The sequence below is a fragment of the Anabrus simplex genome, chromosome 2, assembly GCF_040414725.1.
Source record: "Anabrus simplex isolate iqAnaSimp1 chromosome 2, ASM4041472v1, whole genome shotgun sequence".
Classification (NCBI taxonomy): Eukaryota; Metazoa; Arthropoda; class Insecta; order Orthoptera; family Tettigoniidae; genus Anabrus; species Anabrus simplex.
The window spans coordinates 922660319-922681594 of NC_090266.1; the positions used below are offsets into that span (position 1 = coordinate 922660319).

At 43.7% G+C, this 21276-nt stretch overlaps 1 protein-coding gene across 1 annotated transcript in view; it reads left to right on the plus strand.

Moving 5' to 3' along the window:
• The window catches only part of LOC136863735 (uncharacterized), a 212350-nt gene that overhangs the window by 159712 nt on the left and 31362 nt on the right, over positions 1-21276 (plus strand). The window lies entirely within an intron of this gene.

Below are 21276 nucleotides of genomic sequence, written 5' to 3' on the forward strand. Positions count from 1 at the left end.
ACCCAGCAGAGCTAGAAATCTCCGGTGGTTACTCTCGCAGTCTTGACACTCCGTTTCTATGCGCTGCTCAGATAGCTGTTGCTGGTCGCCTGGAGAAATCATATTCACTTCTTCTTCTTCTTCTTCATCTTCTTCTTCACCATTGGGTACCTCTGGTTGTTCTTCTTCGCTGTCATTTTCATCTTCTTCCGGAATGATAACCTCCTCTCTGGCAATATTTTCGGTCTCTTCGTCCTCAGGTTCTTCTTCCTCTTCTTCGCCTCCTTCTTCTTCTTCTTCTTCTTCTTGATTGTCTAATTGATATTGGCCGGGTTGGAAAAAGGGCTTATGGTTTGATGAGTTAAAGACCTTAGTCACTGTAGCGTCCAAGCTTTGTACCTTGTATGAGTTATTTTCATAACTATGAATTATTCTATACGGTCCAGTGTATAGCTCAGCGAACTTATGGTAGTATCTCTCTGTAGGGTTAGAGACAGTGGGTGTCTTAACTAACACTAACTCGCCCACTTGTAAAGGTCTATGGAATCTTTTATTCCTAGTTCTACGCAGCCGCTTCTCAGCCTGTGCTTTTAAGTGTTCTGCCACGTTATTAACGCATATCTCTTGAGCTAGTTGAGGATCCCTAGGGCACGGAATTACATTTTCCCAAGGACGTTTAGGCAGCTCATTATTGTGAATCCATGCTGGAATCATACCGGTCGATTCGTGTCTAGTTGTGTTAATACACTCTGTAATAATGGGCACTACAGTGTTCCACTTATAATGTTCTCTAGGGCAGTATATCCTGCAATACTTGGATATCTCCCTCATGATACGTTCACTCGGGTTAGCTTGCGGATGTCTGATGCTGGATAAGACATGCTTGATCCCTAGTCTTTCTAGTTCACGCTTAAACCCTGCAGCAGTGAATTGACTCCCATGATCACTTAGGATGCTCTCAGGCTTACCCATAATGGGTATTATCTTTCTTTTGATCTGCGATAGCGTTGAACGAGTATTCGCCTTTTGAATAGGGCATAATGTAACAAATTTACTGAAGACGTCCATACAAACAAGGATGTACTTTAAGCCCCTAGTAGCAGAGGGTAAGGGACCGAAGAAGTCTATTGCGAATAATTTACGGGGTCCCGTAGGTATCAGTGGTCGTGGCGGTTGCTTCAGAAGGTACGGATTTGGTTTCACCCTCTGACAAATGTCACAGGTACGCAGGATTTTCTGTACCATCGACCTCATTTTAGGCCACACGAAAGTTTCCTGCAGTGTTGCTACCACTTTATCAATTCCTGAATGTCCTGTAGAGTGATGAGCTATCCATATTAAGTCAATCTGTAATCGCGGAGGTACCACAATTCTAAATTTCGTATGATTCTCATCCACAAATTTATGCAAAATGTTGTTAAAATAGTGATAATTTACCGCTTTGCGCTCCGCTTCAGCGTACTGCGGAGTCCCGGGTTGGAGTTCTTTCCGAAAGTACTGGATTAGCAGTCCGGTCTCTGGGTAATTTTCCTGGTCCTCATGAATATTCCGCAGTCTCTCCAGTATATTTTGATCCTCTTGGTCTAACAGAGTTAAGTGTATTGTAAGTTCCTCCGGATTAGGATTTCTGCTCAACGCGTCAGCTAGTATGTTCAGTTTCCCTGGGCAATGTTCTACCGTGAGGTCGAACTGCTGGACGTAAAGTGCCCATCTACTGACCCGTGCATTAGCCATGTCCGTCTTAAGAATGAAGGTAAGTGCTTTGTGATCTGTTCTAATCACTACTGGGAATCCGTACACATACTTTCTCCAGTGAGCTAAGGCCGTAACTATGGCTAACATCTCCAACTCGGTGGTCGTGTATTTCAACTCGTGTCCTCGTAATTTTCTACTCATGAAAGCCAAATATGATATTTTATGCTCCCTCTCGGGTGTTTCCTGGTACAGCACTGCTCCGACTCCAACTGCAGAAGCGTCCGTCTGTATGATGAACTTCCTATCGAAGCTAGGGTATCCCAATTTTACAGAATTTTCTAAAAGTACCTTAGTGTTTACAAAAGCTTTTTCTTGCTCTTCTCCCCATTTCCATCTATTATTGGTCTTCAACATATCTTGAAGAGGCGCCACTGTATCCGTGTAACCGGGACAATGATTGGAGAAAAAGTTCGTTAAGCCCAAGAACTGCCTAACATGTTTAATCTTGATCGGCCTAGGAAAATTTTGTATCGCCGCAATTTTAGCTGGGTTGGGCCGTATGCCTTGACCGTCGACTACATGCCCCAGGAACAATACCCTGCGCTGACAGAAGTGTGACTTTTCAAAATTAACCTTGAAATTGCATCTCTCGAGGTCCTGAAATAGTAAATTCAATTTTTCCATGTGTTCTTCTAGGGTTTTAGTGCAGATTAAAATATCGTCGATATACCGAATCGTAAACTCTTTTACCTCGGGACTGAGGTTCGATTCCAGTGCCCGTATCAAAGCAGCACAACTTGAGACTAGGCCAAATGGAAGACGTAGGAAAATATACGTCTGGTTATCAAATAAAAATCCAGTGAGCATATTTGTACTTGGATCCAAGACGATATGGTGAAAGCTTGAGGTCATGTCTACCGTACTGAAAAATTCCATATATCCGAACTTCTTGAGAATATCCTTAAGGTTTGGAGGTCTCTCATACTCGGGGACTAGGCGTTGGTTCAAATATCGTGCGTCAAGGCACACGCGCACCGTTCCATTCGCCTTGGGCACTGCACATAATGGATTTAAAAACGGACTCGGAGACTTGGCGATTATCCCGTTCCTCTCCATGTCTTCGATTACCTCCCGGACCTGGGGTAACATCTTCTCTGGAATTGGATATGGTCGCTGTTTGAAAGGCTCCCAGTTATTGACACATAATTTGTATTGGTAATTCGGGATCTTTCCAGGCTTCGAACCAAAGACCGTCTCATGCCTCATCAATAACTCCTGCAGCCGTCCCTTGTCTTCCGGACTAATCTTTGCTTCTTCGATTTTACTCGGCAATAGTTCTAGAAATTTTTCTTTCTCTCGCTGTTCTTCCAATTCGGATACCATAATTTCGAACTCAGGAATAATTTCCTCGTGATCCTGTAGCCACCTTTCTGAATCAAGTTCTTCCGTCTTCATGTCCATTGTCCAAATACGTTCCCCGGGTTGGTAATCCTGGTTCTGGTTTAATTCTACTCGTTCCTGGTTACCATTTAATTTTAACAGAATAGAGTTCGTACCCATGTCAATTACAGCTTCGTATTCTCTTAAGAAATCGGCTCCTAATATAAGATTGTATTCCATTTTAGGCAGCAAAATACATGGATGGGACACCAGTAAATCTCCAATCTGGATGTCAAGTAATACCTGCTCCTTACAGGACGTTACTTTGTCAGGTATAATCCCTTTAATTTTGACCTTTGAAATTGGTATAGACGGGATACGAACTCTACTTTGAATGTCCGAAACTAAGGCCTGTGATACTACACTGACCGTGGCTCCAGTGTCAGCCAGACAGCGTACGTTTAAACCGTGAATTCTGGTATAAATTACAGGTAATTCTTTCGGTCGGGGCAAATTACTTTTATTAGGATCCTCTAATAGATCATCAGGAGTGATAACCCAATTATGAATAGCTATAGTCATCCAACCGGCATCCTCGCGAAATATTCTATCTCCTGGCACTAAATTTCTCGTTTTTTTTATCCTCTCTCTCGATCTCGGCAAAGCTAGGTGCATTTGGGTTGAGACCCCTCGGCCTGGCGCCATTATGAAATTCTTGGTTTGCCAAGCTCGCAGCTCCAGGAGAGTTAGCAGCACTGTGATTCCGGATCGCTTCTTGCCATGTGTCGCGCGTTGACATCTCCCCCGACTCTCTCCCTCTTGAGTGGTAGACGCCGTCTTGTCTCTCACCATTTCTCGGGCGCAGTGAACTCTCCCTCGGCCTGTCGTATCTCGCTCGGTTCCCATTCCATCGCTGGCGGTTGCTTCTAGAGTTGTACCGTTCACCGTCTCGTCTCCAGTACGGCCGGTCATTCCGCCGCTGTTCGAATGAATTTCTTCGGTGTTCTTGCCCTTTCCATCGGTCCGGTTCCTCCTGCCATGTGCTCCATCTTCGAGGTCGCCAGTTCGCATCTCCTCTGGGTTTAGGATTTTCGTCATCTCGCTCCCTCCGGGTTGGTGTTTGAGTGCCGGAATTTTGACATTCCATGTGGCTTCTTTCTTCCATCTGCGCTTCTGCCTGTATGTTCACATTATGGACCGTCTCTATGGCCCGTATCCGTGGTTGATGTAGTGCAGACGTTTGGTCCCAGAGCCTAAGCATTTCTTCCGCTGCTACCGCCGTCGTAACATTAGCCGCGATAAGAGCCCTCTGTACCTCTACAGGCAGCTGTCTGATGATGGTTGTGACGATTTCCAGCTCTTCGGGCTGATGATCTAGCTCTTGCAAGCGTAAATATTGGGAAATGAAGAACTCGCTTAGTCTAGTGGGTGTACTATTCGCATATCTTCGTGCGTAGAGCTCCATTCTGAGCGCCAGCTGATGTCCCTGATTCCAGAATTTATTCAGGAATGCCCGTTTAAACTCATCATAATTCCTAAATGATTGCCCAAACGCTTTAAACCAAGCTCCAGCAATCCCTCCAAGATACTTTTCTGCCGTGCGTAGTCTGCGCTCAGGTGGTATCTATCCTTCGTCCATGTAGGTCTCTAACTCTTTCAGGAATGAACGGGGTGTGACCTCTCCATTCCCCTCAAATTTCTTCGGTTTCTCCTCGGGTGCCCTAATCCAATGGTAACCTGGGAATACACTGTCTTGACTGAATAGGGTTGAATTTCCTATTCTTGGTTTAGCCCTAAATGATTCTCCTAGTATCTCATGTCCCTCTTCCTGACTTTCATTCAGGCTGTCTTCTCCATACTGGCGTACCATCGGGCTGTGAGTCCTACTCAGTTTTCGCTTCTTTACTCCGTTGTCTTCCTCAATTTGTAATTGGTCCAACTTATCCCGTATATTCTCCATTTCATTTTCTAACCCTAGTATACGTTTCTCAGTTGACCGTTGTTCCTGCTCACGGCACTTCTTCAAACCCTGGACCTCCGCGTTGATTTCCTTCCTAGTTCGTTGTAAATCCAATTCTAGTCCAGCCATTTTAGCCTTATTTTTCTCGGTCGTCCTTTCATATTTGTCTACCACTTCTTGAGTCCTAGCCTCTAGTTTTTCTTCTATTCTGACTAGTTCTTCCTGAGTATGATCCATGCGGACTACGACTGCCACCAGGTTTTCTCTAAATGTTCCTAATTCGGACTGAGTCTCCTTATCCTTTTCTTCCATACGCTGTTCTATTCCCTCGATACTATTCTTTACTTCCTGAATTTGCTTCTCTACCGTTCTGTGTGATTCTTCCATCTGTTGACTCAACTTCTCGGTCGTGGTAACACAGCACAGCCGTACATTCTCTATTTTGGTATCTAATTCTGCTATGGTTTCCCTAGTTGCTTCATTTTCAGAGGCCAATTGCTCCAAACGAATGCTAGTGTGTTCCCTTAGCTCGGTTATTTGGTTAGCTACCCGTGTTTCGGTGCGTACTACTTGTTCGGTCACGTGTACTTTAAGTTCTTTTATCTGATCCGAGTTCCTAATTTCTTGTTCTTTAAATTGAGCACTGACTTGGTCGTTCAAACGTTCCCCCAGCGCCACAAATTGTTCTTTCATCTGCTCTTTATCCCTAGTCTGTTGTCCTTTAATCTCTCCTACATCCTCTCTAAGCGTAGTCTGTTGTCCTTTAATAATTCCTACCTCCTCTTTAAGCGCCACAAACTGTTCCTCGCTTTTCGCACATTGTTCTTTTATCTGCTCGCTGAGTTGCCTCAGCATCTCTCCTATGTCTACCGACATTCTACTCACTTGTCATAAAGTCCTGCGGGAAAAGCCGCTCCGTATGTCCTCGATTAAATTTCAAATACTATAAATTTCCTACTCTTTCTAATTTATCAAAATGTTCCTACTGCTAAACTCTCGAACTTTCAAATCTTAAATTGGCTACCTCAATCTAATATCATGTCATTCAAACATAGGGTAACCGTCAGTACAACACTATGATATAAAAATATATACACAACACAAACAAAAAAAATTCTCCCACAAAATGTCATAAACCAGCAAAAACTACCACATGCACAACTCCAAGCTATCCGATTATACACCTGTAAAACACAACACCTTGCAGGTCAAATCCCCGCACGAATATCATCCATCACTTCAAGGAAACCACAAAATCAGCACATCCTCGCTAAACACCACCAACAGCAATATCCATAAACTAATGGTAAGATCAAAGACAGAACATCACAAAATATCTCTCTGAACTGGCAGTTATTCAACTTCACAAGTTTAACAACATACTCCAAATATATCACCAAGCTAACAGTACAGATCACAGACCAAACTTGGTATACCTGCACAACACGTAATAGAATGCAGCTGTCATAACATATGCCTGAAATCAAGCCTTGCACGACCTTTATCTACCAAAATATCAGGTCCTGCCTTTATAGACACACATTATGACCTATAGCCCTATTTTATGGGGAAAATCAACAAAATACCACTTGGTTGTGTGAGCTCGTTTACACAAATATCAAGCATCACCTGACGGCATAATCAAATAAGCTGTATGACCCTCCTTACTGCAATATCGGGTCCTCAGTTAGCCACACCAAGTTCACAATGTAGACAAAGGCGCTCTGGTCCCTTTTACTGAAATATCGGGCCATTCGTTACTCGTCGTCATAAACTATGGCGCTATGGCCTAATGAGCCCCTTTTTACTAAGTTATCGAGCTCCACGAGTATTGGGCGCCATTTAAACTATGGCGCTCTGTTTACACCGTCTGGGTAGCCCTCATTACAGCAATATCGAGGCCCCACGTTGGGCGCCAATTAAACTATGTGCCCTACTGCACTATGAAGTTCCGTCCAGGCGAAGGCCGGTCTCGAACCTGGAGTACAGTAGTGAACGAACTCTCACAGACGTGAGCTGATGCACATAGTCTTACCTGAACACTGTCCTCTTCAATCAGCCGGGAGAGCGCTCTTCTCAGGGATAATATGGGTATAATGGGGCAACATAAAGCTCAAACACTAGGACATGTGCCTACTCAGGTAAGAATTCGACTAAGTAAAAAGAATTAAAATAAATATCTAACAGAAAACACCGCTGCATTCCAATTTTATCAAATAGGGATTTATTACATAAAATTGAATTATTTACAAATAAAATATCATTATGATATGAGATGGAAAAATGACGCTGAGCCGATGACTATCAGTTCACTGCCTTCACGAGGATCCGTGAGCTGCAACAAGCATGTAACCATAGGGTAAGTAACGAAGTTTAGAAAGATGGATATCTGCTTACTGACACAAAAACAATGATTCCCATAAAAATTTACAATGCCTCGCGCCGTCGAACCCCGGTGCAAACAAAATCACTACAAAATTTACAATGACCTGACTGGGTCACGAACCCTAGTCCTATGACAGGTAAGGCGTCCAAGATACCTATGCAAACAATATAAAAGGATCCAATCAACACCTACAAGGGTGTCAGTCAAAAAACGGGCCAGTATTAAAAGATTACATAAAACAAATAGGACATAAAACAAATCTCTCTCTGCTCTCAAACCATGAAGGTCGTTTCTTCCCCTTCTGGCATACTTGAAATGCTGCAGACGACCAACACACCCGCCTGTGACGTCAAGCTCAATGACCTCCATTCTCACCCCACCACTGGCGGCAGTCCCCTAATTTATGAGCTCTACCGGGGAGCCAGGCTAAAATCTTGCCTTTCAAAAGAACACTTCACGTAGTCAGCTGCTAAAGCCCTCATTTAAATATACCTGGGCGATCTGCCCTCGTCTCGATACCTTCAGCAATCTCGCTCATCTTACTTATGCCTCTCATGGGCTAAATCCAAGTGCTACAAAACCCTAATAATTAAGCGATCGTCACATTGCCATCCTAGGCATTTCCAAAATATATTCAATAAACTCTCAATGGTTGGGCTCTCTCAGGCCGACTGCAAATCTTACTTCTGCCTCTTATGGGCTCAAATCTCTTAAATACCTGGACTCGCTCGCTCTATCAATGAATCTGGGTGAATTACTGGTCACGGCTTGGTCACAACTTGGTCATAATTATACACTTCTACGTCTGCAGAAACAAATGCCTGAATGTGATCTAATAAAAGTACCTATCTGTAGACTAACCTCCTATGACAAAATGAGTTCAATCAGACCCTTACAAAAACACGTACATTAAAATAACGCAATCAAAATGAACTATAAATACGCTAACAAGGACTCTACCAATAACATCTACCTTAAAGTACGGGGTTCGAGTTTGAGGCCTAGCTCTAAATTACAAGGGAAATTCTCCTATTCCCACAAATTCTTGCTGACTGACGGCCCCCATATACCTATCTAAATTTAAATGACATGCTTGAAACAGAATTGGAAAGCTCTGACCTTAATTTAGCATTCTGAAGAGGACATAGCGGAGCGGCCATCCCTGTGGACCACTGGATCTACCACATTCTGATAGACTGCAGAGCTTGCATCAGATACTGCTGACCATTTGGAGACATTCTTGCTGGTGTGGCGTCTTCGTACAGCTCCCTCTGTAGTCGGAAGGTGTCCTCTTCGATGTTGTGCTGGTCAGGTGCTCCCAACGTTCTTGGATCGATGCCCGTTGTTGTGTTGGCTTCAGCTCCTGGTTGTGGCTTCTTTGGAATGATGCTGTCACACACTCGTTCTGACTTGATGCTGGGGTAAATGAAAATAAATTCATATATTACAGACTGTCCAAACTCGATGCCGGTCTTCACTGTTAGCGTGTCTCACACGTTACACTGACCAAGTCTCGTTCAGAGTTTTAACCTGGTACACAAGAGTTTCTTCACTACACTCCGTCACTGTTCTATCACCCTATCACATGGACAACATATAGTTTTAGAATTCCTAACCTGAGCCAATATTAATTCTAGCATTTCGTCCGAAATCCCTTGACCTCACAGAAATATGAAGCTCCTAGCTCATTAGTCTCTTATAAGCAGTGCCTCATCTCCCCATAGCATAATCTCACAGGTAAAATCTTCAATTCATCTGAATATTCAAGTTGATTACTTACATCTTTGCAGAAATAGCAGTACAGGTAGTCGTTGTAGCTTGAAGACAAAGCGTTGTTCTCAGTACCAACACGCCGTATGACGATTCGTTCCTGCAGCCTCTCGGTCTACGAATGACTCTGATATGCCCTGGCGGCCTTAATTTATAATTCCGGGTCGCGTCATCAAGCCACTTGGCTGCGTGCAATCTTAGCGTGCCCGGGAAAATTTTCCCGCATTAATTATCATGAGCGCAACTTAGCGAATGCATTAATTAATGCAGCCCTAATGCCTATCAAAATAAAGCAGATATAATACAGGTTGCAATTCTTGTCTCAAATCCAATGCAACTCTTCTGTAACCAAAGATATTAATTTATTTCATTCTTCCCTCCTAGAATAAGTTTAGCCGGGAACTGGAAAGCGTCCCCAAGCTTCATCAAGAGGCTTCGCTTTGGACATAACTCCTTCTAATGGTTTCTGGAGATTTCTCATAATGACGCTCGCGCTCACTTCACATAAGAACGCTTCTTCTGGACCCCTTTATGACATAGACTGTAAGACATCGGCTTCGTGGGTGGCCTAGTATTATTCCAATATCCAATACTCAAATTAATACAATTGCTCCCATGAACAGAATGGTTCAGTATAATCCAAGCCCAAGAGATTACATCACCATCTCCAAATGCATGATACTCTTGAACAAGCTGGCACATTCCACCACGTCCTTCGCGTCTCCACACCTTTGTCGTCGTGCATCTGACCTAAGTGATATCCGTGTTTCATCTACAAAAATTATATCACGCCATTCATGCCACCCCCAATTAATATGTTGTATGGCCCATACTTTCACAACACGACAACGATTCCCTAGTGCAGAGGTGCTCGTCTCTCAGGCGCACAGCACTGTAAAGGGGTGGGCGGGTAGGCAGGCGGTGAGCGTATGCTATTCAGCCACAGTGACGTCAGCGGCCGTGTAGGCTGGGTGAAGTTCTCCCAGTCACTCTCGATCACTGCGGCGATACCAGAGTTTGAAATGGAGGCAGAAAATAATAAGAGATAAAAGGCTTCGCTGAATCTAACAGCAGAAAGCCGGTAGGGAAAAATGGTTTGTTAGATTTTGTTTTCGTGCAGGCAAGAGACCGTGCAAAATGCCTGTTATGTAACAAAGAGGTATAATTTACAACGCAACATTTCACTGAGTAGTGGAGGGAAGCTTTCTAGTCACATTCGAACGTCACTGCTTCACTTCCTTACCAAGTGTGTTCGCTCTCTCGCTTCACTGTGACGTATGCTTGCTAAATAAGTTGCCCGTATTTACGTCAGGCCAGCCCGGCTGTAGTGGACAAGCCTCAATTGGCGCCCAGCTAAGCACCTATGTTCTAGTGGAGCACGTCGAATCGGCCGAAATGATCTTAATTGGGCACTATGCAGATGATTGCTTACAGTTCGTGCAGATATACGGACACCAGTTGCCCTCATGAAATCGTCGCGTAGTTGTTGAGCAGTGGAAGTTGGGCTCCTCTGCGCTGTCTACTATGGGTAACCTTTACGATGCGTGATATTGCTGGTTGTGTATGTCCACCCAAAATCAATGCCACAATTTTAGCTCCGTCAAACTGAGAAATGCGCATTACAGATGGAATGAAATGTCGTATGGCTTTTAGTGCCGGGATATCCCAGAACGGGTTCGGCTCGCCAGGTGCAGGTCTTTCTATTTGACTCCCGTAGGCGACCTGCGCGTCATGATGAGGATGAAATGATGATGAAGACAACACATACACCCAGCCCTCGTGCCATTAGAATTAACCAATTAAGGTTAAAATCCCCGAACCGGCCGGGAATCGAACCCGGGACCCTCTGAACCGATGGCCAGTACGCTGACCTTTCAGCCAACGAGTCGGACCGCTTTACAGATAAAACGTAAACACTATCTGAAGTTCGTACTGCTCTGCATACACTACTACCATTAGTCCTCACATGAAATGGCATAATTCACCCCAGGCTCAACAAAAACCTAGACCGCGACATCTGCTGAATTACTTGTGTATATACAGCGCTCTCTACCACTTACAACATAACTTCGCACGCCCAGATAACATGCCTAATACCATAATACCATAATACTCCAAACCTTCTTGAGATGTATTGTTTTAGACGCACTCTACGTCCAAAATGCCTTGAAAGGAGCTCCACGACGTGATAAATCATAATCATATTGTGAAACCCTCTTTTCGGTGAACAGTGATCATGGAACTTCAGGATACATCAAGAAGAGAATGTCGAATTTGTGCACGAATACAATACTCCCCTTACTCGCATCATCGTTCAAAAGTAAAATTCGAAACGGGATCAAGAAAAATGACCGCGGAGATTCTCGCCTAATAAATTACTGTTGAAAACCTACATTATCCTACTTTCCCGCGCCGCGCTGAGTGGCTGAGGTGGTTGAGATACTGGGCTTCTGACATGAACTTGGCAGGTCCGATTCTGGCTCAGTCCGGTGGTATTTGAAGGTGCTAAAATACTTCAACCTCGTGGCGGCAGATTTACTGGCACGTAAAAGAACTCCTGCGGTTCAAATTTCAGGCACCTCGGAGTCTCAGTATACCGGAAAGAATAGTCAATAGGACGTAAAAACAATAACATTATTATTCATACTAATTTCCCGCAGTTGACTTTGTTCGAAAATGTTATGTTAGAAGGTTGATTTCCATTCTTATTTTACAGTAATTGTCCTGACCCCAGTATTATTTACAGTTATTATTACAGAGAATTCTTCCTATACCCTGTATACCTTACTGGCCGGAGGAAACTACAGTCAGAATCACAGTCAAATATCATCGACTGGGATCGAATTCTTCATGGACTTGATTTAGTGCTGATAAAGCTCGGACTACGTTAGTGTGTAAATATTGTTTGATAAATTGTGTTACTGTGTACTGTGTCTGTCTCCAGAGCCAAAACGCCCATAAATAGGTCACAGAGACAGACGCAATTCAACACGGAATCAACTAGGGAAATCAGCATGGTAAATTGAAAAACCTGTTGAGAATTTAAATATAGGTACAAAGGAAAAGCTTAGAGATGTGTGTAATCACCCTTGAAAAGTCGGCTTCGGGACTGACAGGTCACGGTCTCAGGGTATCAGGGACTAGGTGTCAATTACCAGCCTGGTCATGGAATTTTGCTCTTGAACAGTTCTCTCGGTGCGTGGACTGGGTGATTACACTGCCCCAAAATTTCTAAAACTCACGGACTACTAATCTTTACAATATTAACAGGCATTTCTGTATTTAAGGCGGACGCTGCCCACAATCGTAGGAGAATCTGCCTTACAAGGGCTGCACAAAGGTAAATATAGCCACACGAAGTTGAAATTTAAGTCATCATTTTTGTACCATTATATTACATTTGAGACAACATATCCCAATGAAACTAAAGGAAAATCAACAGAATATAAATGTATTTAAAGGCAAGACCGATGGTTCTATATCAGTAGCCAGTTGATTTAGAAAGTTGTATTTAAACATTGAGCAAAAGTCAGGAGTGGTGACGGCATAATCAGGAAACTAGATTCTGCTCCATAAACAGCGATCAATAACCAACTACCGCAAAATATCACTTGAAGAATTCGGATGTAGAAACATATGGCCTCGCGTACATTGGCACACAATGAACTGCGGAAATCATCTGCATCCATCGTACTCCATTGCACGTAACGCTTGATGGTTTATTGCAAGTCATTGATTACAACAGAGCAGTTTGATACACGGTTCTATCAGATGCCTCTATAGTACTTGAAAACCTTTAGAATGGGAGTTTACAAGCGTTAGGTTGAAATGAAAACAAGTGATTACAGAGTTATCGCGGTTGTGCCAGAGGCAATTCACGCAGAAACCGATAGAGATTTAGAGGGGAACTGCATGTACGTTAAGTGGCTTCATTTAGTTGTCAGGCGGCTATTAAAATGGTTGCTGGCTGGAAAGTGGAAAACACTAACGCAGTGGAATTTAATGCGTTGGTTTATGAAAGGGATGGACACTGATCCAATGCAGCCAGAATCTTCTGTACATAAGAGTACAATAGACACCTGCAGAACACACAAACAGACCTTGGTACTGGACGTACTCAACAAGCTGAATAGTTCTTTCCTTTACACACATATTCAATTATACACAATTATACATAATGGTGATAAAATTACCTCATGCAAATATGTATTAAATATCATATAACATACTATACAGTTGTGGTACTTTATGATGGGCACTTCTCATACAATCAGTCTAAGAAAAAATATATCTACTATAATTCTAGCTCTTAATAATCACACAATTTACAATTTGCTTTGCGTCACTCCGACACACATAGGCCTTCATGGCGACAGTGGGATAGGATAGGGCTAGGAGTGTAAAGGATGCGACCTTGGTGTTAATTACGGAACAAGTCCCAGCATTTGCCAGGTGTGAAAATGGGAAACCAGGAAAACCATCTTCAGGGCTGGCGATGGGTGGGTTCGAACCCACTATCCCCTGAATGCAAGCTGACAGCTACGTGTATCAAACCACGCAGCCACTTGCTCGGTACTTAATTATCATATTTACACACAACAGCCTACGATATATCCGTCGTATACTACTTGTTGTAGTAGCCGTCGTTGGCGGGTTAGTGTCTGTACAATTGCAGAAAATATGTCCTCATAACACATCCAGCATGCCATCAAGCGGAGATGAATTGGAACATAGGGGACTGATCAAATTTCATGTATGCTGAATTCTATTAAGGAACTGAGGATGTTATAAACTATCATCCTATAATAATGTTACATGTTTTATGTCCCACCAAATACTTCTACGGTTTACGGTTTTGTCCCCCAGGAGTTCTTTTACGTGACCGTAAATCTGTCGACCCAAATATGGCGTATGTGAGCATCGTCAAATCCCACCGGTCTGAGCCGTGATGAAATCGTCCAACCTGGGCTCGGAAGGCCAGCACTCTACCATCTGAGCCACTCATATTGTCCGTTGTTATAGACAATAGCGCCGGACCCGCATGCCTGCTTCTTAACCGGAGGTTCTGTGTTCGATTTACGGCCAGGTCAGGGATTTTTATCTGAATCTGAGGGCTGGTTTGAGGTCCACTCAGCCTACGTGATTATTGATTAAAATTGAGGAGCTACCTGACGGTGAGATAGCGGTTCCAGTCTAGAAAGCTAAGAATAACGGCCGAGAGGATTCTCATAATCTGTAGGCCTTCGGGATGAGCAGCGGTTGCTTGGTAGGCCAAGGCTCTTCGTCTGGGGTTTGATTTTGTTTGGTATTATAGTGAAACGTTTATGGTATCAATGCTTTATTTTCTCCTTTGCAATGCATAACCGACAAATTTAATTTTAATAACATTGAACCTTTCAGACTCCAAAAAAATATGTTATATTTCAAAGAATATAGTTGCACAAATATTTAGGTTATTTCGTAGGAAATAAATTGAGGAACAGAGAGCCTATAGCCGGTCTAAACACAGTTCTACCTGTTTAACAATGATTCGATTAAATCCTCAAGAGATCACGGCTGGTAACTGTGGGAATTAATGGTTCTAGAGTCCGACTCGTTGGCTGAACGGTCAGCGTACTGGCCTTCGGATCAGAGGGTCCCGGGTTCGATTCCCGGCCGGGTCGGGCATCTTAACCTTAATTGGTTAATTCCCATGGCACGGGGCTGGGTGTATGCGCTGTCTTCATCATCATTTCATCCTCATCACGACCCGCAGGTCGCCTACGAGCGTCACATACAAAGACCTGCACCTGGCGAGCCGAACCCGTCCTGGGATATCCCGGCACTAAAAGCCATACGACATTCCAATGGTTCTAGAGAATTCTAGTGCTGTACAATTCCACAGTTTTCTTCCTTGCTCTGTATACTTTCAGGTACATAAAGGAAACATTCTGGCACCTTGGCGTCTCTTAAAACCGTAAATGTAGCCAGGATAATTGAATGGGACAGTGTTCCAACAAGATAATGCACGTCCACACGCAGCACGTGTGTCTATGGGCTGCCTAGAGCATGTTGAGTCACGTCGTGCAGGTTAGGGTCGACCAAGAAACACCACCCCGACGGAAGACCGTTGTGTCTGATAACCGGCGTTATTGTGGTGAATGTAGTGGTTTGTGCACTGTACTACTGTGACCGTAATAAGCCTGCGATTTGGATAGGTGCCGTGGGACTCGAAATGAGATCCTATCCCAGCATTTTCCCGGAGAATTTAATACATACAGCCTGACAAGAAAACTAAGCACCCATAAGGTGTGGTCCATTATTATCCCATTTCGGTATACATGCATACCATTGACGTGTGAGTAAATGATTAGATTTAGAAGGATCTGTAATGTGTAGAACGCCCACCAGAGTGCATTCGTGATGGCACCGTCCTGTTGTTGATAAGTTGTTACCAGTCAACTGCTGTGAGTCAGACAGTTAAGCAAGACGTGCAGAGAGGACTACGTACAGTATGAAGCACCCGCGATGCCTCGCAGACGCGTTAGACAGCCTATCAACTAATTGACAGCATTTGACAGAGGCCTCATTGAGGTAATGCATTAGGCTGGTTGTTCGTATCGTTCAAATGCCAGGCATGTGGGTCATTCAGATGCCACACTGGCCCTATGTTGGACTCAATGGGTACAGGACGGCACCCAATCATGTCGTGCAGGTTCGGGTTGACCAAGAAACACCACCCCGAGGGAAGACCGTCGTATGGTGCACTGGAGGATCCCATAACTTCGGCACCCGCCCTCCGTGAACATGTACTGGAGACTCTACAACATCCTGTGAGTTCCCACACAGTGCCTTGACGACTCACATCCGCCGTATTGGGGCCGTACCGCCCCATGCATTGGTTGCCATTGACACCAGAATACCAACGCCTACGTTTGGAGTGGTGCCTTGCCCGGAAGGCATGGACAGAGGACGACTGGCGTCGCATCATGTTCAGTGATAAGTCCCGCTTCTCCATAATCTCCGATGACAATCGTGTGTGGGTTTGGCTGCGTCGAGGGCAGAGGGAAAATCCTGGCCATACTGTGGAAAGACACAGGCGTAATCCCTGGCATGATGGTGTGGGGACTCATAGGATATGCGTTCAGGTCACCTCTAATGGTGATTCGGCGGACTTTGACGGCACAGCAATACGTCACAGACGTTCTTCGTCTGCACGTCCTACCCTGTATGGCAGAGCATCCTGGGACAGTGTTCCAACAAGATAATGCACTTCCACACACAGCACGTGTGTCTATGTATTGCCTAGACCATGCTGATCTCCTCCCGCGGCCAGCAAGATCCCCGACCTCTCAATCCCTGAACACGTGTGGGATGTCATTGGAAGCAGACTCCGTTCCAGTACCAACCTGCGGGATCTAGAAGGACAGCTGCAACAACTGTGGACGAAATTGCCTCAGAAGAGGATCCAAAGGCTGTCTGACACCATTCCGAACCATATAAGGACATGCATTGCGACCAGGTGGGGTGCGACACCTTACTGACCTGGCGCCAACATTCCACCTGTAACTGCCAACGGCCTTGTATCTTTCATCCCAAATTGTAATAAGTTCAATAAAAGCACAGGTTCTTTCAGCATACGTAGTTTCATTCACTTTCAACCACTCCCTCTGGGTGCTTAACATGTTTGTTCAGGCAGTGTATCTCCGGAGAAAATCATACGCAGTGCTGCCACAACATTAAAGATGATTAATATTTGTAATTTTCAATGTGGAAAAAATAGAAACAGCTTTCCACAGATACACCAGAAATGATTAGTCCTAACAGAAAAGGATCAGAACCAAAATGTTCAAACTTTCTTCCTACACTATTGTTATTTACAGTTTATTCGGGAAATTAACCATCTTGGATATACTGTATGTGAAAAAGGTACTGGGAAAGCCCTTTCAAATCGAACCTCTACTAATTACGAATATTGTAATAATTTGTGGTCTAGATTTCTTTCTAGTCTGTCTTCCGCTTCGATAGCAACTTTCATGTCTTTAACTCCAATAAATTTGGCGTGGTACCTCCGCAAACAAACAAAGAAACAAAAATCAACAAACAAACAAACAAACAACGGAATTTAAGTTTCCTTATCCGAGAATAGAACGAATTTTAGCCGAAAATTTGAAACATACAGGTATTCAATTTTATTACCCGGTACATAAAAGAGAATTTCTGACATCTGGACCTCCGAAAACCGTAAAAGTAGCCTGTTTACTTGAATGTACTTATAACGACATATTACATACAGGGTGTACGAAAACTTACGTTCAATAATCACAGGCCCTCATAAAAAGGATGAGGACAAATGAAATGAGGATAGGAAGCAACCCTCTAACTCGCAGCTTTCATCCAGCTTCAACTGAAATGTTTTTAACGAGTTCTGCGATCCAGATGTTCCTTCAGATACCTTTAAAGGAGCACTAACGAGATCTTGAACCACAGTTATGTTGCACAATGCACTTGTCGGGTATACGAGGGTTACAAAATGACAAAATTAGTTACGAAGCAGAGATCATCTTCACTTCAACGTTGTTCGAATGGAATATATTGAACTGGAGACCTGTCAGAATGACCACTGAGACTTGCATGTGATATATTATGGCTCTGACACTTTATCACGTTACTTTCCCCCAGTTGACTGAATGAAAACTGCGAGTTAGAGGGTTGGTTCCTCTTCTCGTGTTAAGTGTCTGATCCCTTCCCTTTCTACGGGCTATGACTATTGTAGACAGTTCTCATGCAGTCTGTATATCATTTGAAGCACAGTACTGTATACATTACACTACTCTATAGAATTGTGACATTCAACTCTCATTTAAAATAGATGATTACTTTCAAGCAAGCCACATCTTGTGATGTATTGCTAACCTCTGTACAATTTTACTTGCAGATCGAATATTCAATGAACATGTAAAGGTGAAAGAGACAATTTTTTTGAATACCTCAAATGGTAAAATATACCGGATTTATTGAGACAGTCAGGTATAGTAATTCTGTATAAAGTCAAAGGCTGTTAGGAAGACCCCTTCTCGTACCGAGACTAGAATGCAGTATCTTCAAACTGTTCTGAAAGCTTGTGTAACATCATACCAGACCAAGAATAATAAGACAGGTGTAAGGGTTTATCAAGGGAAATTGTCGATAAATTTCCAAGTTCTTTGAAAATATTTAAGAAAAATCTGGGTAAATAACTGATGGGGAATCTACCACCGGGGTGACAACACTAAATGCTGATCATTGATGATGATGATGATGATGACAAACTGGTATGGATTCACAGAAAGGAAATCTACATTACAGGATATAGGGAAATCCTAGGTGAAATAGACAGTGCGCTGTTAAATACAATTACTTCTCCTTATGTCACGTCCAGTGATTACGCCGAAGCTTTCGAAATCATCGACAGGAGACTACAGGAACAACTTGAAGCACGAAATGGAAATAGCAAAAACCAAACTCAATCTAAATTATGTGAAAATCTACGGTGGAATTCCTAGCACACCGCACTTAACACAGACGAGCGATGTCTTGCAAGGGGCATCAAATGAGCCCTCTATTATTCAACCTGATGACAGCAGATATTACAAGAGCATTCCAGGTTACAGAGGTAAAGCTTATAATGTGTGCATATGACAGGACTTTATTGTCCAAAGAGCCCAGAATCAACGACCTCCAGGCATGAGCTAATTATAATTCTCCAAGTATTAACAGAGCTAAAATACATTTGATGAAATTCAGAAGCGGGAAGAGAACTAAGCACCACTGATCTGTCCAGTTGCAGCTGTGAACAACTTGAAATTGTACTATCGATAAATACGTAGGAATCACACTTCAAACTACAGGATCAACTTTCACACTGCACACTCAACAAAATTTTGCTATTTGCTTTACGTCCCACCTACACAGATATGTCTTATGGCGACGGTGGGATAGGAAAGGCCTAGGAAGTTGTGGGAAGCGGCCGTGGCCTTAATTAAGGTACAGCCACGGCATTTGCCTGGTGTGAAAATGGGAAACCACGGAAAACCATCTTCAGGGCTGCCGACAGTGGGGCTCGAACCCACTATCTCCTGATTACTGGATACTGGCCGCACTTAAGCGACTGCACACTCAACAAAAGCGGCAGCAGCAACCAAAGGCACTTACGAAACTCTGAAGATCTAGAACCTCTCATTAGCCACCAGAATGACACTGCTTAAGCTTAAAAGCACCCCAGTTACAACGTATGGTATCCAGTTGATATGACTGGAAGCTGCCTGCTGTCATTTCTTGATAGATACAGTACTTTTGCATCCATCTCTTGGCACAGGCCAGAGTAAAGTGTAGCTTCCACCAAAGTCAAAGTCTCATCCATGACTGTGACAATATGGAAGTTGCTGGGGTATGGGTAGTGCTGAGTAATGGTATTCAGAGCACGACTAGTGCATCTGAGTGTTATGAAAGGTGCTGCTCATAGGGTCAGTCGTGCTGCAATAGTAATTTCTGACCCAGTGAGGAAAGCAATGGCAAAATACCTCACTCCTCATCTTGCCTAGTATGCCTCATTTTGGTGCTGCCATTGGTTTTTGGGGTTTCCTTATAACCGCATAACCTTTGGTGGTGCTTTTTGAGGATCCAATCAGCCTCTGGGCTGATGACCTAACAGACAGACATGACTGGAAGGCAAACACCAGATACCTGAAACAGGGTTCAAAATATACGGAAGACGGAATGACGTAAAAAACAGCAAATGAGTCGTTCTTCTTGGGACCGAGCAAATTGGTCGTGCGGTTAGGATCGCACAGCTGTGAGCTTGCAGTCCAGGGAAATAGTGGGTTCGAATCCCACTGTCAGCAACCCTGAAGACGGTTTGCAGTCATTTTCCATTTTCATACTAGGCAAATAATGGGGCTGTGCCTTAATTAAGGGCACGGTCGCTTCCTTATCACTCCTAACTCTTTCCTATCGCATCGTCGCCCTAAGACCTATCTATGTCGGTACGACGTAGAGCAGATTGTAACAAAAACATATCTGAGTCGGCGTGACGTGAAAGCAATAGAAACCTTTTCACATCGTAAAGAGTAATCCTCCTTTTCCGTTCTTGTACTCCCTACCCGATACTGAATAGGCGCAGATTCTTTACGACTGACATCACTTTGGTCTTGGAAAAGATAGTTTCCCCCTTATACTCGCTGCCTTACTTTTCAAGCTCCAAGGTATTATATTGCAGGCTTTCAGCACAGCCTGCCATAAGAAAACCAAGTCATCGGCACAGACCAAACAGCTTACTATATTTCCATCGAGGTGAATCACTGCCTACCATTTTATAGTAATTGATCCTTGGCCTGGCAAGACGCCTGCTTCCGGGGCAGATTATGATTGTTGTCATGGGCACTCAGCTTGCCTGCAGATATGTGTCCCGTGTTTAGGCGAGTGACGATACACATGATTTTGTAATTCTTTACCACAAGACCCTCGTAGTTTCACTACTGATTTCTTCACAAATGATTCCCATTCTTCTTGATCAACAGAAGCCGTTCTCCACATTCTCACTCTTATTTACCTGAGCTCTGCAAACGAAAAACACAAGTTGTTTTACGTCGCACCGACACAGATAGGTCTTACGGCGACGATGAGAGAGGGAAGGGCTAAGAACAGGAAGGAAGTGACCGTAGCATTTGCCAGGTGTGAAAATTGGAAACCACGGAGAACCATCTTCAGGGCTGTCGGCAGTGGGGTTCGAACCCACTATCTCCCAAATACATGCTCACAGCTGCAACCCCCTAACCGCACGGCCAACCCGTCCGGTATTAGACACTCTACCGAACATGGGAATGGATAGACAGACACAAGGGTTAATAAGAAGGGTAATTTTATAGGTTATGTTTAGAGTAGTTTGAGATGAGTACGGAGGAAAGTCGCTTTAGACATTTTACGACTTGAAGAAAAACACCAGCAATCTTAGAGTTTTTGTTATGAAACGTTATGTGATTGATTAGAAAGGAAAGAGAGTAGAAACTAAGGCACGAGCATGAAGTCATCACTCCTACGGAGTACGAAGCACTGAGACGAGATTTTTCTTTTCAAAAATCTCATTTTC